Source organism: Patagioenas fasciata, chromosome Z, assembly GCF_037038585.1.
Source record: "Patagioenas fasciata isolate bPatFas1 chromosome Z, bPatFas1.hap1, whole genome shotgun sequence".
Classification (NCBI taxonomy): domain Eukaryota; kingdom Metazoa; phylum Chordata; class Aves; order Columbiformes; family Columbidae; genus Patagioenas; species Patagioenas fasciata.
Genome location: NC_092560.1, coordinates 59,573,798 through 59,589,724, shown reverse-complemented (window position 1 = coordinate 59,589,724; position 15,927 = coordinate 59,573,798).

The following is a 15,927-nucleotide window of genomic DNA, read 5'->3' as shown; positions in this document are numbered from 1 at the left end:
AAATATTCTTCCATCTTATTGACTTCCACTTTCTGTTCTGTGCCAAAGAAAGTCTTCAGGATTTGGTGTATAAAAACTGTTCTGCTAATGCACAGGAATGTGTTAGGAGCTCAGCGCAAGAATTACTGTGTGAAATTATAAGGCTTATGTTATACAGGAGGTCAGACTAAATTATCATAATGGTCCCTTCTGGGTCTTAAAATCTGTGAATAATCAGTGTCTCCATCCTAGCGTAAACTGCTGCTTCATCTAGTAATCATCGTATTTCCACTAGAGGTTAGCACCTGAGATTTCAGTGGAAATCAAATCCCCTTTCACCCTTCTAATGTAACTAGATAATTGCATGAAAGAAGAAAAATTTCTTTCAAACTCCTGTAGGCCATCATATTATAAATGAAAGGAAGATACTTGTTCCCTTTCTGTTGTAATAGTGTTTTAACCCATTCAAAATGTATAATTAAAGTATTGCACTTCATAAGTTATTAACACACGCAGCTGCTGCATCCAGTAACCAATTAGTTGATACTAGTGGGGCATTTATGAACCAAGCCTTAATTGAGAGTTTTGTGATGCAGGAAAATTTTTACCAGGGGGGTAGCCAAGAAGTTCTTCTGCAGTCCATATAACCCTTCCACAAATTCATATTAGACCACAGCTGCACAGAAATGGCAGCTTGAATCTGAAGAAGTATGCCTTCCCTGGTGTATCACAGTGCCGAGAAGTAAGTAAGTAAGGAAGCAAGTAAGAATGCACAACTTTACTGTAGCATGTGTGTGCCTCTGTGTGTGTGTGGGTGTGGGTGTGTGTATGTGTTCAAGGATTTTTTTTATTTTCACTCTGGTTTTTTTTTTTTAACCGGTGTTGGAATGTTGCCATATCACACTCTCAAGATGAAGTATAAAAGTATCACATGTTGAAGTGAATTTTAGCATTTACAAAAATATTAAGATGGCAGTGATATAGTGAGATCCATGTCCATAACAAGAGCTAGGAAAAGGTATGACATGAACTACCAGACTAGTCAATGAAACAGGTAAAGAAGTTGTCAGTCTAATCACACACAACATCTTCAACCCAGCCACACACTTCTACCATTCTCTCATGACAAATTCAGGATGTGTGATTAGCTGTGCAAAGCCCTTAGTTAATTCTCTTATCGTGTCTTAAGACCAGGGATTAAAAAGTTGTAAACCTAGCAAACTCTTTGTGATTGCACAACCCCAAACGTCAGAGTTGCAGTACAGCAGTTCACATTTTTTCCTGCATGGAGCCACCTTAAAGTACCCTGGTCTTCTCAAACCACTGCTGCTGTGTGAGAGTCCTCTCTGGTATAGAATATACCTATGCCACATGTTGTCTATTAGAAACTCTGGTTTTGTTATTGTTTTTCTGTTTCTCATAACACAGTCCCATTCAGACCAAAAGTGTTCTCTTTACATCTAGAATGCAAACTTCGGGTATAATTGAAATTATTGCTTTCACTTCTGTACCATTTACGCTGGACACACTGAAAAATCCGTGATCTAGAAACGACAGCTAAACACAGCTATCAGGTGTCAGGAAATGTAATTGGACTGACACCTGCACACAAAAGGGACTGGAAGGTAGGGATGAGAAGAGGGAAGCCATCTGGACAGGGAGACCCATTTCATTCTCTGTATAAAAGCCTGTGACGCTAAGTCACACTAACAATTCTACCCTGCATAAAGTTTGGTGAAATCTGACTTCTGATTTCTAAAGCACATGTTCATAATTACCACAAAGAAAGCATTCATTTCTGTAGAATCTGCAGAACTGCACCAGGAGCCAGCTCTCAGAATTCACAGGGCTACATGCTCCTTTAACACATTTCTGTTGCTCTCTATGCAACCCCAAATGCAGGATAAAGGGTTCTAACCACGCGCTTCCTTTGTGCTAACAAGGTGATTATGACAAAAGAAAAAGAATATCACAGGAAAACATATTAATAAATCTAAAACTACACTTTATTAACCTCCAATAATATACACACTTTTCCTATCTCAAATATGGTCCTATATCATCAATTAGGTTTTCTTTTTTTTTTTCCAGGAGTTGTGAAGCTAAACATTTATCTTCAGATGTTAATGATAGTAAAATGTCTCATTTCCCCAAAAAAATCTTCTAAGAACTATGAAATTACTACAATTTAAATGAACAGATTGGACAACCTCTCTTTTTCCCACGTTGGCCTGTGCAATACAAACAAAACTTGGATTGCCCGCATTAAAAAAGTATCATCTGTCTCTCTGTGTATCATCTTTCTATCTAATACATATTCTAATAGAGCTTTAAGGTTTTTTTGGAATTTATATTGCAAAGATTGGTTGTGAGTCATCATAATTATTATTATTATATTTTGAAAAATATATATATGTGAAGGACCAATACTTTGTATACACACATGTACAAAAATACATATGCACACTGATACACATACACATAGCCACACAGATGTAATCTGTATTCCCATAATCTCCTTGACAAAGCCCAGAAGTACAGGTTTATTGAAAGTCAACATATTTAAAGGTAATTTTATAGTGATGTGTACAGTTTGAATATTGATAAATTAGCGTATTTTAGCATGAAAATCTGCCTACCAATACTCAAGAACATGTTAAATAGCACCTATTCTTTTCAATGGCAAGAGAAGTAATTCTTCATCCTGTTACACCCAAACTGAACTAACCACTCCACTGCAAAGCACCTCCAAAATGATCCCCTCTAACAAGTATGTACAATGAGCTATTGACCTGATCATTTTAGAAATCCATATGTGCTAATGGAGAAAAAAAGACTGGGATTTAGTGGGGGGGAAGTGAGAGAGATGGCCAGGAAAGCACAGCTGCATGAAAAATGTACTAAAGAGCTCTGGTCTCTTCTGGAAACCACAGAATCAATGTGGTTTCTTTCTGCTTTCAGTCCAGCATTCTGGGAGAACTGCCAAAAGCACAAAGAACTGTAGGATGATAGGCTGACTGGAATGAAGGAAGACAGTTACAATAAAATGGGTTTCTCTCTGAGGTGGAAATCTGCAAAGCACATAACCTGCTGCTCAGGTCACCAAATGATGAAGGAAATTTCTTGGGCCAATAGCGCGTCTCTTCCCAGATGAAAAATGAGGAAAGGATCCCATTTCCTCCTCAGTAAACAATGGTCAGAATTTTTTTTTTTTTCTGGGCTTTGTGCTGGAAGGACGATTTGGGGAAAAAAAAAAAAAAAATCTTGGGGTAAAGCTCTGGAATAAAGATAGCCAGGTGTTGGAAGGAGTACTTCAGGAACATGAACTGGAACAAGCTGAATTGGGGGTGAACAGCTGATCATGAAGACTCAGATGGGATGTGTGATGGACAGACCCTTGACTGAAGAGTGGGGAGTGCACTACTCTGAGCACACACCCCATGGAAGAGGAGGCAAATCTCTGCACAGAAAAGGAAAAGAAGTTGAGAGGGACAGATGCTGATGATTAAATGCTCAAGGAGGCTGCAGCTCTAAAAACAGGCAGACCAAAATCTGCATAGTTGAATTAACCACCATAAGACAGGTGATTAGTTCAAGTAGAGGAATGCAGGCAATGATTTCATTTAGCAGAGAAAAGGTAAAATGTATGAAACAAATGCAAGATGCAGGTCATAAGACTACTGCACCTTCTTTAGCATTTCTCATCACAAATGGCAAACTGGGAAGGTACTTCACTTCTACACTAAGCTGTGTTATTTCGGCTTTCCTGGAACCAGGATTTGGTCAAAAATAAGACACTAAAGCAACAATGGAAAATAAATGCTAATAAGCACTCATGTTGCTATGTCTATTAAAGAGGTTATTAGATTCTAGAAGGTGATTTAGAAAACAGGGTAAATATTAATTTATTTTATATATTTTGCATATGTGGGAGGAGAAAGCCTTTTTTTCCCTTTTTTCATATTTTTAATTTAATTCCTTAGTCCCAAGCCAAGGGCTGAATCACAGCTCTGTAACAAATTGTGAAGCACTGTAAGACTGAATCTGCAAACTCTATTCCAGAAGCACTTAGTGCATGCATAAATCATTTTTTTCTCTTAAGCAAAAACAACCTTCTATGCTTCACTTGCAGAAGTTACATTTAAATAAATTTGGCAAAGCAGGATTTGAAAGAGAATTCAGCTGCTGATAAACACAAGAAATATTTTTTAATAAAAAATATTGAAAAGTGCATTTTATTAACTAATGCTGTACAGGCTATACTCTTCAAAGAAAAAAAGCAGATAATTTTAAAATAATAATTTTTAAATAACCATACCTAAAATAATGGTCAGAATTCTGTTTTTTTACTTGTTGATACTGGAAGTGTGTGAATAGAAAATAATAATAATAATAATAATAATAATAATAATAATAATAATAATAATAATAATAATAATAATAATGTATATAACTCTAAAGAAATAACTCTGATTTAAAGCAAATTTAATATTCAAGGAAATGTGTAACTGTAGCATTATACCTGATATTAAAAATGTCCATAATAAGTTTTCCTAGTTCACAATTTCTAGTAGTTGTACCACAGTGGCAGCACCACTCAGAGAAGCACTGCTGGCAGAGAAACAGAAGAGGAAAGTAGAATGGATCTGCAGAAGAGCTTGAAGATGGAGGCTTTTGTCAGCCAAATGCTTCTGACAGTCCTTCTTTGATATGAAACTTCTTTAAAACCAAAAGGCTCTCTTTTTCTATAGTGTTTGTCAGAGGAAATTATAAACATATGTTTTTAGCAGTTACATTGGCTAAATTAATAACTTCAAAGTATTCCTTTAAAAATTAAAAACTTTTAGTCCCAACAATCCAGTACTCCACTAATTTCAGTCACCAATCTCAATTATTTATTTCCAATTGTATAGCAACCAGCAGTGCTCTTATTTTTACTTAATTAGCTTTGACTTCTAATGTTAAATTCCTGCATTAGATTAAAAAGGCCATGGTAAGCCACATGCTGTCTGTAAATAAGATGAGTCTGTTGTGAAAGGTTCATATTCAAATGCACACTGTTGATGACTAGAAAAGCTATGGGTAATCAAGGCTGTAAATCTGTCATTCTGACATACAAGTAGTGCTTAGCACTACACTTAGAACAAGGGCAAATATGAAAGTGGAAAATCTTGAAGATGAGTATTGTGAAGAAAACAAGTGAATAATTCCGAATACTAATTGGAGAGCTCTAGTTAGTTTAGGGGAGTTAGCCACTGCATCTGAAAATTGCCAACTTGTATTCACTACAAATACTGAAAAATTCTGTGATAAACCATTTATCTGTTGAGAATCACTGTCAAAATGGATACTGCTAGACAATTATCTCATCAGAATGAGCAAGTGTTTCAGTTGGACAGATTGGACAGATACTGAAATGTATTTTGTTCCTGAAAATCTTTGCAAATGGAAGGAGTGAATTTGATATGATGATATTCATGAACCCTTTTTACTTATGATATATGCACACCTGGGTTGGGAGAATTTTGCTGGTTTTGCTCCATTTTTGTGCTTCAGATAACTGCTCTCTTCTTCTGTCAATCTTACTAGATTTTAAAGATATGAATACTTATTCCCAGATTGCTCAACAGACTGATTTGACTTTTATTAGAGTTTCCGTAATATAGATAGAGCTGCAGGAGGGTAACCAGAAAGGCCAGTTCAGGTCCTGTATATGCCACGTAACCACATTTATACATGTATGTGAAGTTATGTTTAGTAGCTGAATGAACCACTCCGTCAAGGAAAGTAGAGAAAACTGAGATTTGTATGTAGTGAAAATCTGTTGTTCTCCAGCATGATGCTACACTTTCTTACATGCCTTCCCAAAAGATTGTATGATGATTTTGTATATCACATCAGTAGTAAAAATGTTTTATGACACCACAAGAGTTAGCTGTAGTAAGGTAAATTACTGAGAAAGGCAGGATTACTGAGAGCTAATAAAATGCTTTAATGTCAACTTACCTCTGGCCACGGTATCCTTTGAGGGTATTTTCCAGTCTTATTTTACTTTCCAGTACCTTTCAGTTGCTTCCCAAGTCTGCACAGGACTTTTTGTTGCCCACCCAGAGGCAGTACAAAGTATCAAACAGAGATCACGCAAAGTACCTACAAAATAACAAATAAAGAAAAACATTAATTGAAGATTCAATTATTTGTCTTACATTCTCTGTACACACATAAAAAATAAATTACTATGGAGTAAATATTGAAATCTCCATAAAGAGCATCTCACATTTCAAATAATGTTACCGACCTCAGTGTGACTGAAGGTCACAATCTCAAACTACCATTTTTTTTGCTACTGTTATCTCACATAGTCAGTTTTACCAAAACTTGGATGATAGTTTGCTCATATTTTCCTTTGTTCCAAGTTAGTGGTCCCTTCCTAATTCTGCAAGCAAAAAGAGGAGGAAGCACCTATGAGTCACTTTGTATTTGCAGTTTTGTAGACAGAAGAAATATCCATCAAACATTCTTTATCCAGCTTTTTATTTACTTGAGGAATGAACATATCTGGTCTTTTAATAAACACACCAGTATGATTTGAATACCACACGCTACTCATCCAATTCTCTAAAAATTCAGGATTATTATTCATATCGAGGAGAATGCATGGAAAGACTTGCCATCGAAATATTGTGAATAAACACTTTTGCAGTGACTCAGTTTTGAGTGCCTTTGATGATCCAGTACATTGGTACATATGTAGAGAACAAGAAACAGGTCCAAGTCAAAACAGCTCTGTTCCCAGGAAAGACACCTGCATGGGAGCATGAATTTCTTCAGACCAAATAAGCACACCATCATACTGACTGTCTGAACTAATCAAACTAAAATTTGTACTTGGGACAACCATATTAAGATTAATCCTTTAACTAAAGTATCTCAGATCTGACAGTTCAACAACCAGGTCTTCCTGTTTCTGCACATCTATCTGAGGAAGGTACTTTATTATCACCAAATGTTATCTTAGCCTGTCCTGAGACTCTGAGCGTATTTAAGTGACACTGGTGTTTACAGTGTAGCTGCATCCCTAAGACAGCTGCAAAAGAGTGACATGGCAGATCAAAGCTCTCTGGCAGATCTTCAGGTAATGTTGCTAATCACAGCCTATTAAAGGAAACAAAATCCTGTCTGACTCACGGAGCAAGTGACCTGTAAATGATGCTGCCTTGTGAACTCTATGGACAGTTCTTTGTTTGCCACACACCTTTTGCTTCAGAAAATTTAGGTCAAATAGCTTTTCAAATTTTTTCTAGCAGATTAAATTGGGTCATGTTCCTAGAGAAGTGGGTCATTTTTCCCTGTAAATAAATAGTTTCATGCCTGCACATCTTTAGTTCAAAGGCTTTATTGTTTGTACTCAAAACTGCATAATTCTTTTGCTTAGCCAAGAGGCAGTGATTTTATTTTTTTCCAAAGGGCAGTCTTTATCCTGACCCAGTAAGACACATTATGTTTTTCAGTACATGACAGTGAAAAGTGTTCCTTTTCTGTCTTCCCATCAAAACACTGACTGGGGACAAAACCCCTAGCTAGTATTGATTGATTTGCTCCACTAACTCCAACAGAGCTGTTCTGATTCGTATCATGTGGGAATCCATGCTAGAAAAGATCAGTGTCCAGTGCATAAATATAGAAAAGTTTTTGCCAATTTTCTAACATACAACAAAAGATTTTTCTCACTTCTGCTCAGGTGAAAATAAAGACCTTTAGGAGAAGAACACGATACAACTCTCTGAACAGGGTATTCTATCTGTAAAGATTCAAGCCAAACCAATCATTGAGCAGGCAAGGCTTAGTTGATTTATACAGACTGGTGTTAGGAAATAAAGACTGCATTATCTTATTTAACTATTTGGTGTACTGCTTTAAACAGAACTTGCTTGGAGAAACTGCTTATATAGAACTTGCTTAGCATAACTCACTTAGCATAAGTAACTAAGTTTGCTTAGGCCGCAAGCTGAGAACCTTTGAATTTCCAACCTAGTTAAGTGAAGAAAGGCTTCAGAGTTGGTTCAAACTAGAAGATAAGGAAGCTTTTGATGGTCAGCAGGAGCTGCACCTCTGAGGATAAGTAAATAAACAGAACGACAAATTTAAAGAAGACGAGAAACAGCAGAATGTAAGAACTTATTAATGTTTTGGCTGTGCTATTTTCTTCCCAGATGCACTTGCAAAATAGCAACTGAAGGACAGAACTTATATTGATGTCCAGTCTGGCAAGTGAAAAACAAACTACTCCCAGAGATAAGAAACTGCCTGCTTGACAAAAACGAAGGCATCCAATGAAGAATGGTGAGAGGCCAGGCTCCAATTTTTCAGTTGGTCTGAACTGATGTGCAAGAGGTGGGAAGCTTAGATTGTAAAGATATAATCACCCAGGGTTTTCTTTGCTTGAGATCTCTCTTCCACAGGAACCCAGCTTGAGCTGTTTTCTATGCTATACCTTACAAATAAATAATTTATTTAAGAAGAATTTTGGGAATCCATGACTAAGTCTCTGCTTTGGGAAACCTAGGGAAAAGAAACTTCTTCAACAATGGTTCAGTTAATTCTTATAATAAAAAAAAAAAAAATCTGACAATGATATAATATTTTCTCCTAGTTTTCTTTTTAATATTTACGCTTATCAATATTGCTATCATTTATATTATCATAAATGAAAACATGAGAATTCCCATACTGCTTAGATAAGTTTCCAAATAACTGCAAACTTGCCTAATGTCCATAAAAGCAGCCAGTCATTTAAAGTTCAGATATGTGAATATTATGTGAGGTCATTTTTAAGCCAACTTTTCCCCAATCTTTCTTTTTTTTTTTGCTATTTTTTTCTAATGGCTAAGGTCTACAACAATTTTTTCTCTGTGTTCCTAGCCTTTCACTGTATGTCTCACAGAAAACATGAATATGGAAATATTCTTTTTTTAATTCACAACTCTCTTGCTCTCAAACTGATATTACATGCACATGCCTAACAAACCTCAGAACATCTACTATCTTTACAAGTTAAATTCCTCTCCACTATTATTTCTCTATTATCAAAAGAGAAATGAGTTCACATTAAATATAAACAAATCAAATTTTATTACTATCACAAATTTCAATGAAATAGGTAAATTTAGCATTTTTAAAACACATAAATTACTAAAAAGTAACCTTTTGTCATAGGAATAATGTGTATTAGTTTTTATTTTGTGGACAATCTCATCCGACAGTATTGATATAATTTTTTTTTCTATCTTCTGTACTACTTTATATGCTTTGGGAAAGACTATATAACATATTTTAAGTGTACCAGCAAAGAGATGTTATTCTTACTCTTTAGTCACAAATCTAGTCTGTTTTTAAAATCTGATCTAATTTCTCTATATATAACAGGTTTACAGAGAATACTTCCAGCCAGGTTTTCTGTGTTTTTTGGAACCAAACCTTTTAATAGAGACATACCAGCACCTGTTATTTTGGAAAGTCCTTCAATATGTCCCAAAATTTCCCAGTTTCAGAAGTAAATCAACGTATTTTCAAGAGAAATGAAAACTACGTCCAGATTTGAAAGCATTTCTGATAATCTTATTCTAGTGATTATTATTTCATTTACTTGTATGTTAAAGAGGAAAGGTGACAACATCTGTGAACATAAGTTACTTCTGTTGATCAGATTGAAGGGCTGTAATTCTTCAAGAAGAACACAGCACATCCTCCTGAAATCTGTACTGTGCAGCCTCAGATGACTACCCATAAATATAGACCAGGGCAGTTGTGTTCTCAGATGGGGTCCTTGGCTAGTGCTTTTCATAATAGCTTTTCTCATAATAGTGTTGGACATTCTCATACCATGTCTAGATTACACATCAGAGGTGTGGCAAACTAAATGAGCCAAAGAAACCAAATCTCATTTTAAAAGTATATGAATCCATATTTTTATCTGAAAAAAATGGTGATCGGTACCAAAACAAGAAAACCAGGGAAACAAAAATCTGCACACGCGCGCACACACACACACACACACACACAAGAAAAAAAAAAAAAAAAAAAAAAAGACAGAGACAGAATCTTAGGGGTTGTATTCATCTAACAACTAACAGATTAAAAAGGCATTGAGGCATTGGTATGAATTTACCAGCTCTTCAACTGGGTGCAGTGAAACAGCATGTAAATAAAATAGAGGAAGGACATATAAAGATATAAGATATCAAAATAAGAACCCAAAACTTGGCCAAAATTTGCTTCTGTTTTTTGGTGGTGATTTATGAGAAAATGAAATACAAATTATGAGACTCTCTTCAGAATGAAAGTAGCTAGAAATGAAAAACATATAGTAATGGGAGAGAAAAGAGCTAAAAAGAAGGCTTGAATTAGAAATACATAGGAAACTTTAAAAATAAGTTCTCAGAATTCTTTGTAAATGCTGGATAATGTGTGATAGGAACTAACAGATACAGGACTACATATAAAAAAAAAAAAACGTAAATCATGGCTTTGTTTTCCCTTGTGCTTTCAAAACTGGAAGATGAAAAGTAATAATCAAAGTAGTCTCAGGATATGAGAAAATAAAAAGTAGGATTGTTGTATAAAAATTATCAGCAAAACAAGAGGAGATTGAGGAATCAAAGGAGCAGAATGGGATGAACCCATGAACATTCGGAAAAAAAAAAAAATCATAAGGTTAGTGTAAGAGGCAAGAATACTGCTGACAACCTAAGAAATTGAAGAGCTGGTGCAGGAGACATTCAGTAACTACTAACTACATTCTCAATTCTGAAAATACACCAGGACTGTCCACCCGTTTTGGTAATATTTGTGAGGTTTATGTATCTGTCACTGCTACACAGCCCAGCGGTGATCAAGACCATTTTTAACAAAAATCAAGTTATTAAAATAATTCTAAATCTCTATTTAACAGCCTGTCATAAAATCTATTTTAATAGTACTTTTAGTCAACAGTCTTATCATGCTTTTACCAACAGTGTGATCAATATGAGCATTATATCTAGCCTACAATTTCACCCACCACTTCAAAAGCTTCATAAATCATCAACTTTTATAACTTCTTGATTACCTCCTAATGCTCATACCAAACAAGGATAAAAACAAAAATCACCCTCTGATGAAAGCATGCTGAGCACTTGAAAAACTTTTATTAAATGATATCCAGTTAGCAACACCCTGTTGGGCCATCACTGTGTAGTGATGATTATGGAGTGCTCTTTCGCATAAACTGAATAAATCTCATAAATTGTTGATGGAGGTGCTTTAAAATATCAGCTATTGACCAACTTTACCCCAGCAACAGAAGAGAATTGATTTAGTTTGCCTCTCTTCTAAGAAATTTTATCGCTAGCCTGGGGCTCGGGGATTGTACAGCAAACAGATCAATCCCATATATTTCAAGGGCTGGAGAAAACTGCTCATTCCATGTCTGGGTTTCCTGAAAGGTCTGCATCTTGCTTCCTGATTTAGTGATGCTTGCCCACAATACGACAAGTAAGGAGGATGAGAGCAACCCATCTTTAACATCAAAGAGAGTTCAGATAGGGATGATTAAAGTTAAAATTGTAAAGCCAGTTTTTATTATAAGGATGCATCTACAGAAGATGTGTAATTGAATTCCAGTTCCACTCCAGCCCCAATTCTTGCTGTTCCTTCCTTGCTCTGCCTTGACTGTTCCAGGGAGTGTGCAGAGACAACAAGTGGTGCTGCACAGGACACATATGATCTCTATGTATAAAGAGAGGTTTCTTGGGCAGTGCAGCTACACCCAGATTGCAACCTGAGAACACAACAAAACCAAAAGAACATTGTAAATGAGACACTAAAACCTGTTCCACCTCTACAAGGACTGCATCATAGTTTTTTTTCCACAATACTTTCTAAATTTGCATAAGGCATGGGAAATATTTTTCAGTGAATTAAAATGCTACCAGTTCCTGTTAGACCTTGAAAGAGAATTGTTTTTTTGCCATTTTAAATCACCATTGCAGATGAAAAACTGAAATGCTTCTAGAGCTTTTCATGCTATTATGCCTCTCTCTTTCATGCTTCTGTAATACTGCTTTGTTAACACATTCTGTCACTGTATCAGAAAAAAATTAAAAAAAACTCTGGATAAATACTAGTAAAAAAAAAGTTTGCTGTGGTAAAATAACTAAACAAAAAGAGGTGAATTCAACTGCAGTAAGGAGTCTTATATCTCGTCAATGTTGTTCTTGCAATAACATGATATCTTCTATTTGGGTAACATCTCAGGAATACAGAAAGAAAGCCATTTTATACACTAAGTCTATAAGCACATGAGACAAGGGCCATCGGCTTCCTTGAGACTACCAGCGCATTTGAAAACAACAGACTTGTAAATTAGACAAGGCAAAAAGATGGGAGTCATCTAATACCTGACTGCATTGTCTCATAAGCCCTGAGGCTGGTGCTGAGAGACTTTTATAAAATGCTTGCATGGAATTGTTTTCCTTATAATAAAATCCACAAAAGTCAACTTATTCAGTAGAAAGTCTATGTGAGGCAATGAGAAACACTTTAATAAATCCTCAGATGAATTAGAGGCACATCAAAGCCTCACATGGCTGTTTATTGATCCAGACATGGCATTGCCTAGAGACTTGCGACCCCTGTCTTACTCAGCTTGTGATTTTCTTTTTGCTGACATCTTATCAGAGAGGGTCAAAATAGACTCAGTTTCAGACTTTCAGGCCTGTGGGCACACATGAGAATAATTTTAATTATTAACTTCCGTTTTACTTGCTGTAGCAACCATTGATCCTACTTGAAACTGTTACAGAAGTAATACAGTCTGGTCCTGCAAGGTGGTTATTTCACTTAGACAACATTTTTAAATAAAGTGACATCTCCAATATTATATTATCTGATTCATTCTTTCTACATTAACATAAAAGGAGCTCTTATTTAATCAAAATAATTCATAGCTGGCAAAGGTATTGGACCTACTGCCTAGCAGGCAGTTTAACATGCAGAAACTCCAAATCACCATTAAATATACTGGCAAAAGAATGAAAACCATCTCTCTTTCTCTTCAGGAGTTCCATGCTGAGAGAAATGGTTATTTTTAAATTTTCTATACTACTTGAGTTAGGTTTGCTTCTCACCTGGGAATTAATCCTTGTTCTGCTCTATAAACGTGCACCAGGTGGCTTAGGAGGGCCTTAGGAAGAGCTGTACTCACAATCAGGAGGTACTGAGTACTCCTTTGTGAAACCTACCATCCCTGTGCTTTTTTTCCAGAGATTACCTTCATGCTGTGTGGGAAACTGAATAGGATAAAATTAACTGCAAGTTAGTAAACTTTGTTGTGAATGGACATTAAGAGAAAGATTGTCATGTATCTATATAGCCACACTGTTAACAAAAACGAAAAACAAAAATAAATGTTTTACTGACCTGAGGGCAAACAGGTCTGATTCTGAATACACAGGAAGAGTAAAGACACAGTACGAAAAGACATCAGCCATTTTTCATAGTATAACCATGCTCAGGGAGAAAACAGACAACTAAGGAACAGAGGCTGAAAGCATAGTCTTCCAAGCTCACTTCTGCCAGATGAACAATATGCTATTGGCCATGGAAATGCTGTGCTTCCTTTCCTTCTCTCTTAGTAAGACTTCTTTTTATTTCTTTAAATGTAGCACTATATCTACGGATTATTTCCTCAGTTATTTGGAGATATCTATGACTGATCTCTTTTATCCTTGGAGAGGCCATAATATCAAGTTCCTAGCAGGACCACAGTGAGGGAAGATGAGGTTTCAGTTTAATAGGAGGCCCAAGCATGTGGAGACAGCATGAATTATCTGCTGCAGTTTTGGTACCATTTGCCACAATTCAGCTCAGCCTTTCTGTTTCTTATTATAAGGACAATTCTAAGTACAGAAGTGCAAAAGTTTTCAGTGTGCTTGCAGTACAGGAGCAAGAAGATCCAAATTTTCATTTCACTAAAATGCAGACAAAAGTTGGCTAATAATTTACAGCTAGGTACAGTTGACAAAACCTCAGAAGATGGATTTTACCAATGTGAAATGCAATGATTAATCCATTCTTACTAGTATCATCTATACCAAACAGGGGTTCTTCTTTCCTACTACATCTACCTTCAATAAACCAGTTTAAATCCAGCATCAGTTTTAGGAGTTTTTAAGGGAAAAAAACACAACAGAATGAATCTTGAACATGTTATTTTAAACACAATGCAGTCTGACTTTAATTTCTCAATGGCAAGTACTGGGGTCCTGAAAATATCTTTTTCTTTTCAATATTTGAATAGGAGCCAAATTCTTTAGAAAACATATTAAGATATTGCTTTTCAAAAGCATTAATCAAGTCTTGTTTATAACATTTGCGTAGCGAGTCAAACTGGAAATGATGGTTTGTCTGAATACGCTTGCTTTAATACCTGCACACAACATATAATGGTTAAGTCATTTCCTCTCTTCTTTGCACCCACTGGTTCAAAATCAGCACATACCTGCCTACCCCTCACCATTTGTCAATGCTCTTCACAGACATCTGTATACATACACAAACTCCATTAACAGGTAACAATCTATCCAAGTATTTCCCACACACTCCTTGGTAAAATGTTTCCCTCTTTAACTGAAGGAGAATGGGAGGATTACTGTGACAATAAAAGAAATTAAACAAAGAAAGAAAGGCAGCTTGGGTGATGCTGTGTTTCAGAAGGAACAGGGATATGCTTCACATAGCTTATGTGCAGATAAAAGATTGCCAAAAGTTATTAATGTTTTGAGTACAGGCCAGGGAGGTTCATATCTGAATTTCCTCAATGCACAGAAATTTTAGAATCATTAGTTTGGAATTGCTCCATTTTCTTTTAGTGCCTTCGTAGGCAGTAGGTGTCATAGGACAAATAGGACATCACTGCATGTTCACACCTTTAAGAAATAAGCTTAAAGACAGAACAAGTAGTCTTCCAATTGCCCATGCAGTAAAAGTGAACTGCGGGATTTTCCATTTTGTAACATTTTCTTAATGTAAGTTCTCATTCCCAGAATTACTAAGAGCTGGTCATTTTATCAAGTAAATTGTGCTCTATCAGACTTGCAGATTGTGACCAGTAAATACAGCATGAAGTGTTTTGATCTGTTACTCCACTTATCCTCACAGCCTAGTGAGAGTGCTAAGGGGAAACCATTATCTGAAAAGGTGTCAGGTCAGTGCAGAACTGAAAAAGAACCACTCTAAAACTTGTATCAGAGAAATGTGATGCTTAGTCACAAGAAATTCTTTTAATATGCTCATGACACTTGCCCCCTGGATTCACACTGGGAATGAAGCTGACTAACATTCTCTAAACATTCCAGAAGCTCTCCCCAGTCTAATTCATTGCAGAGAACTTGCTCAGGAGGAACAAAACATTTTCTTGAAGTCTTTGCCTGGCACAGCACAAGGGAAAAAACACAAAAACTAGAACACAGCCTTAAAAGTCAATACTCCCATCTTGTGGCTGGTGAAGAAAATGCACATAACGAAATAAAAAAGAAAAAAATTGTAAGTTTCATGTAGTTAATTTATGAATGAGCATTTCTTTAAATAGTATTTTTCTTCCATGTTGTAATTGAATTTGGATCTTAGAACTGTTGATGTTCTACTCAGAGAAGGTAGGATGTGGAATTTTTGTTATCCACATTTAGCCACAAGACATGGACTTTCTGTATCAAATTCCTGATTTCAGGAAACTGAGAGGATGAAATCCAGTTTTGTTCTACTTTGAATTCAACAGCTTCTGAATGACGGCAGTGATCAAAGTCCACAGGCCAGCGGGGCAGTAGGTAGTACTAGCAGTTAAGGATACATGGCGGAGTAGAAAGAAGCAGTTCAATCATGTCACTTGGATACAATTGATACAACTCTGTT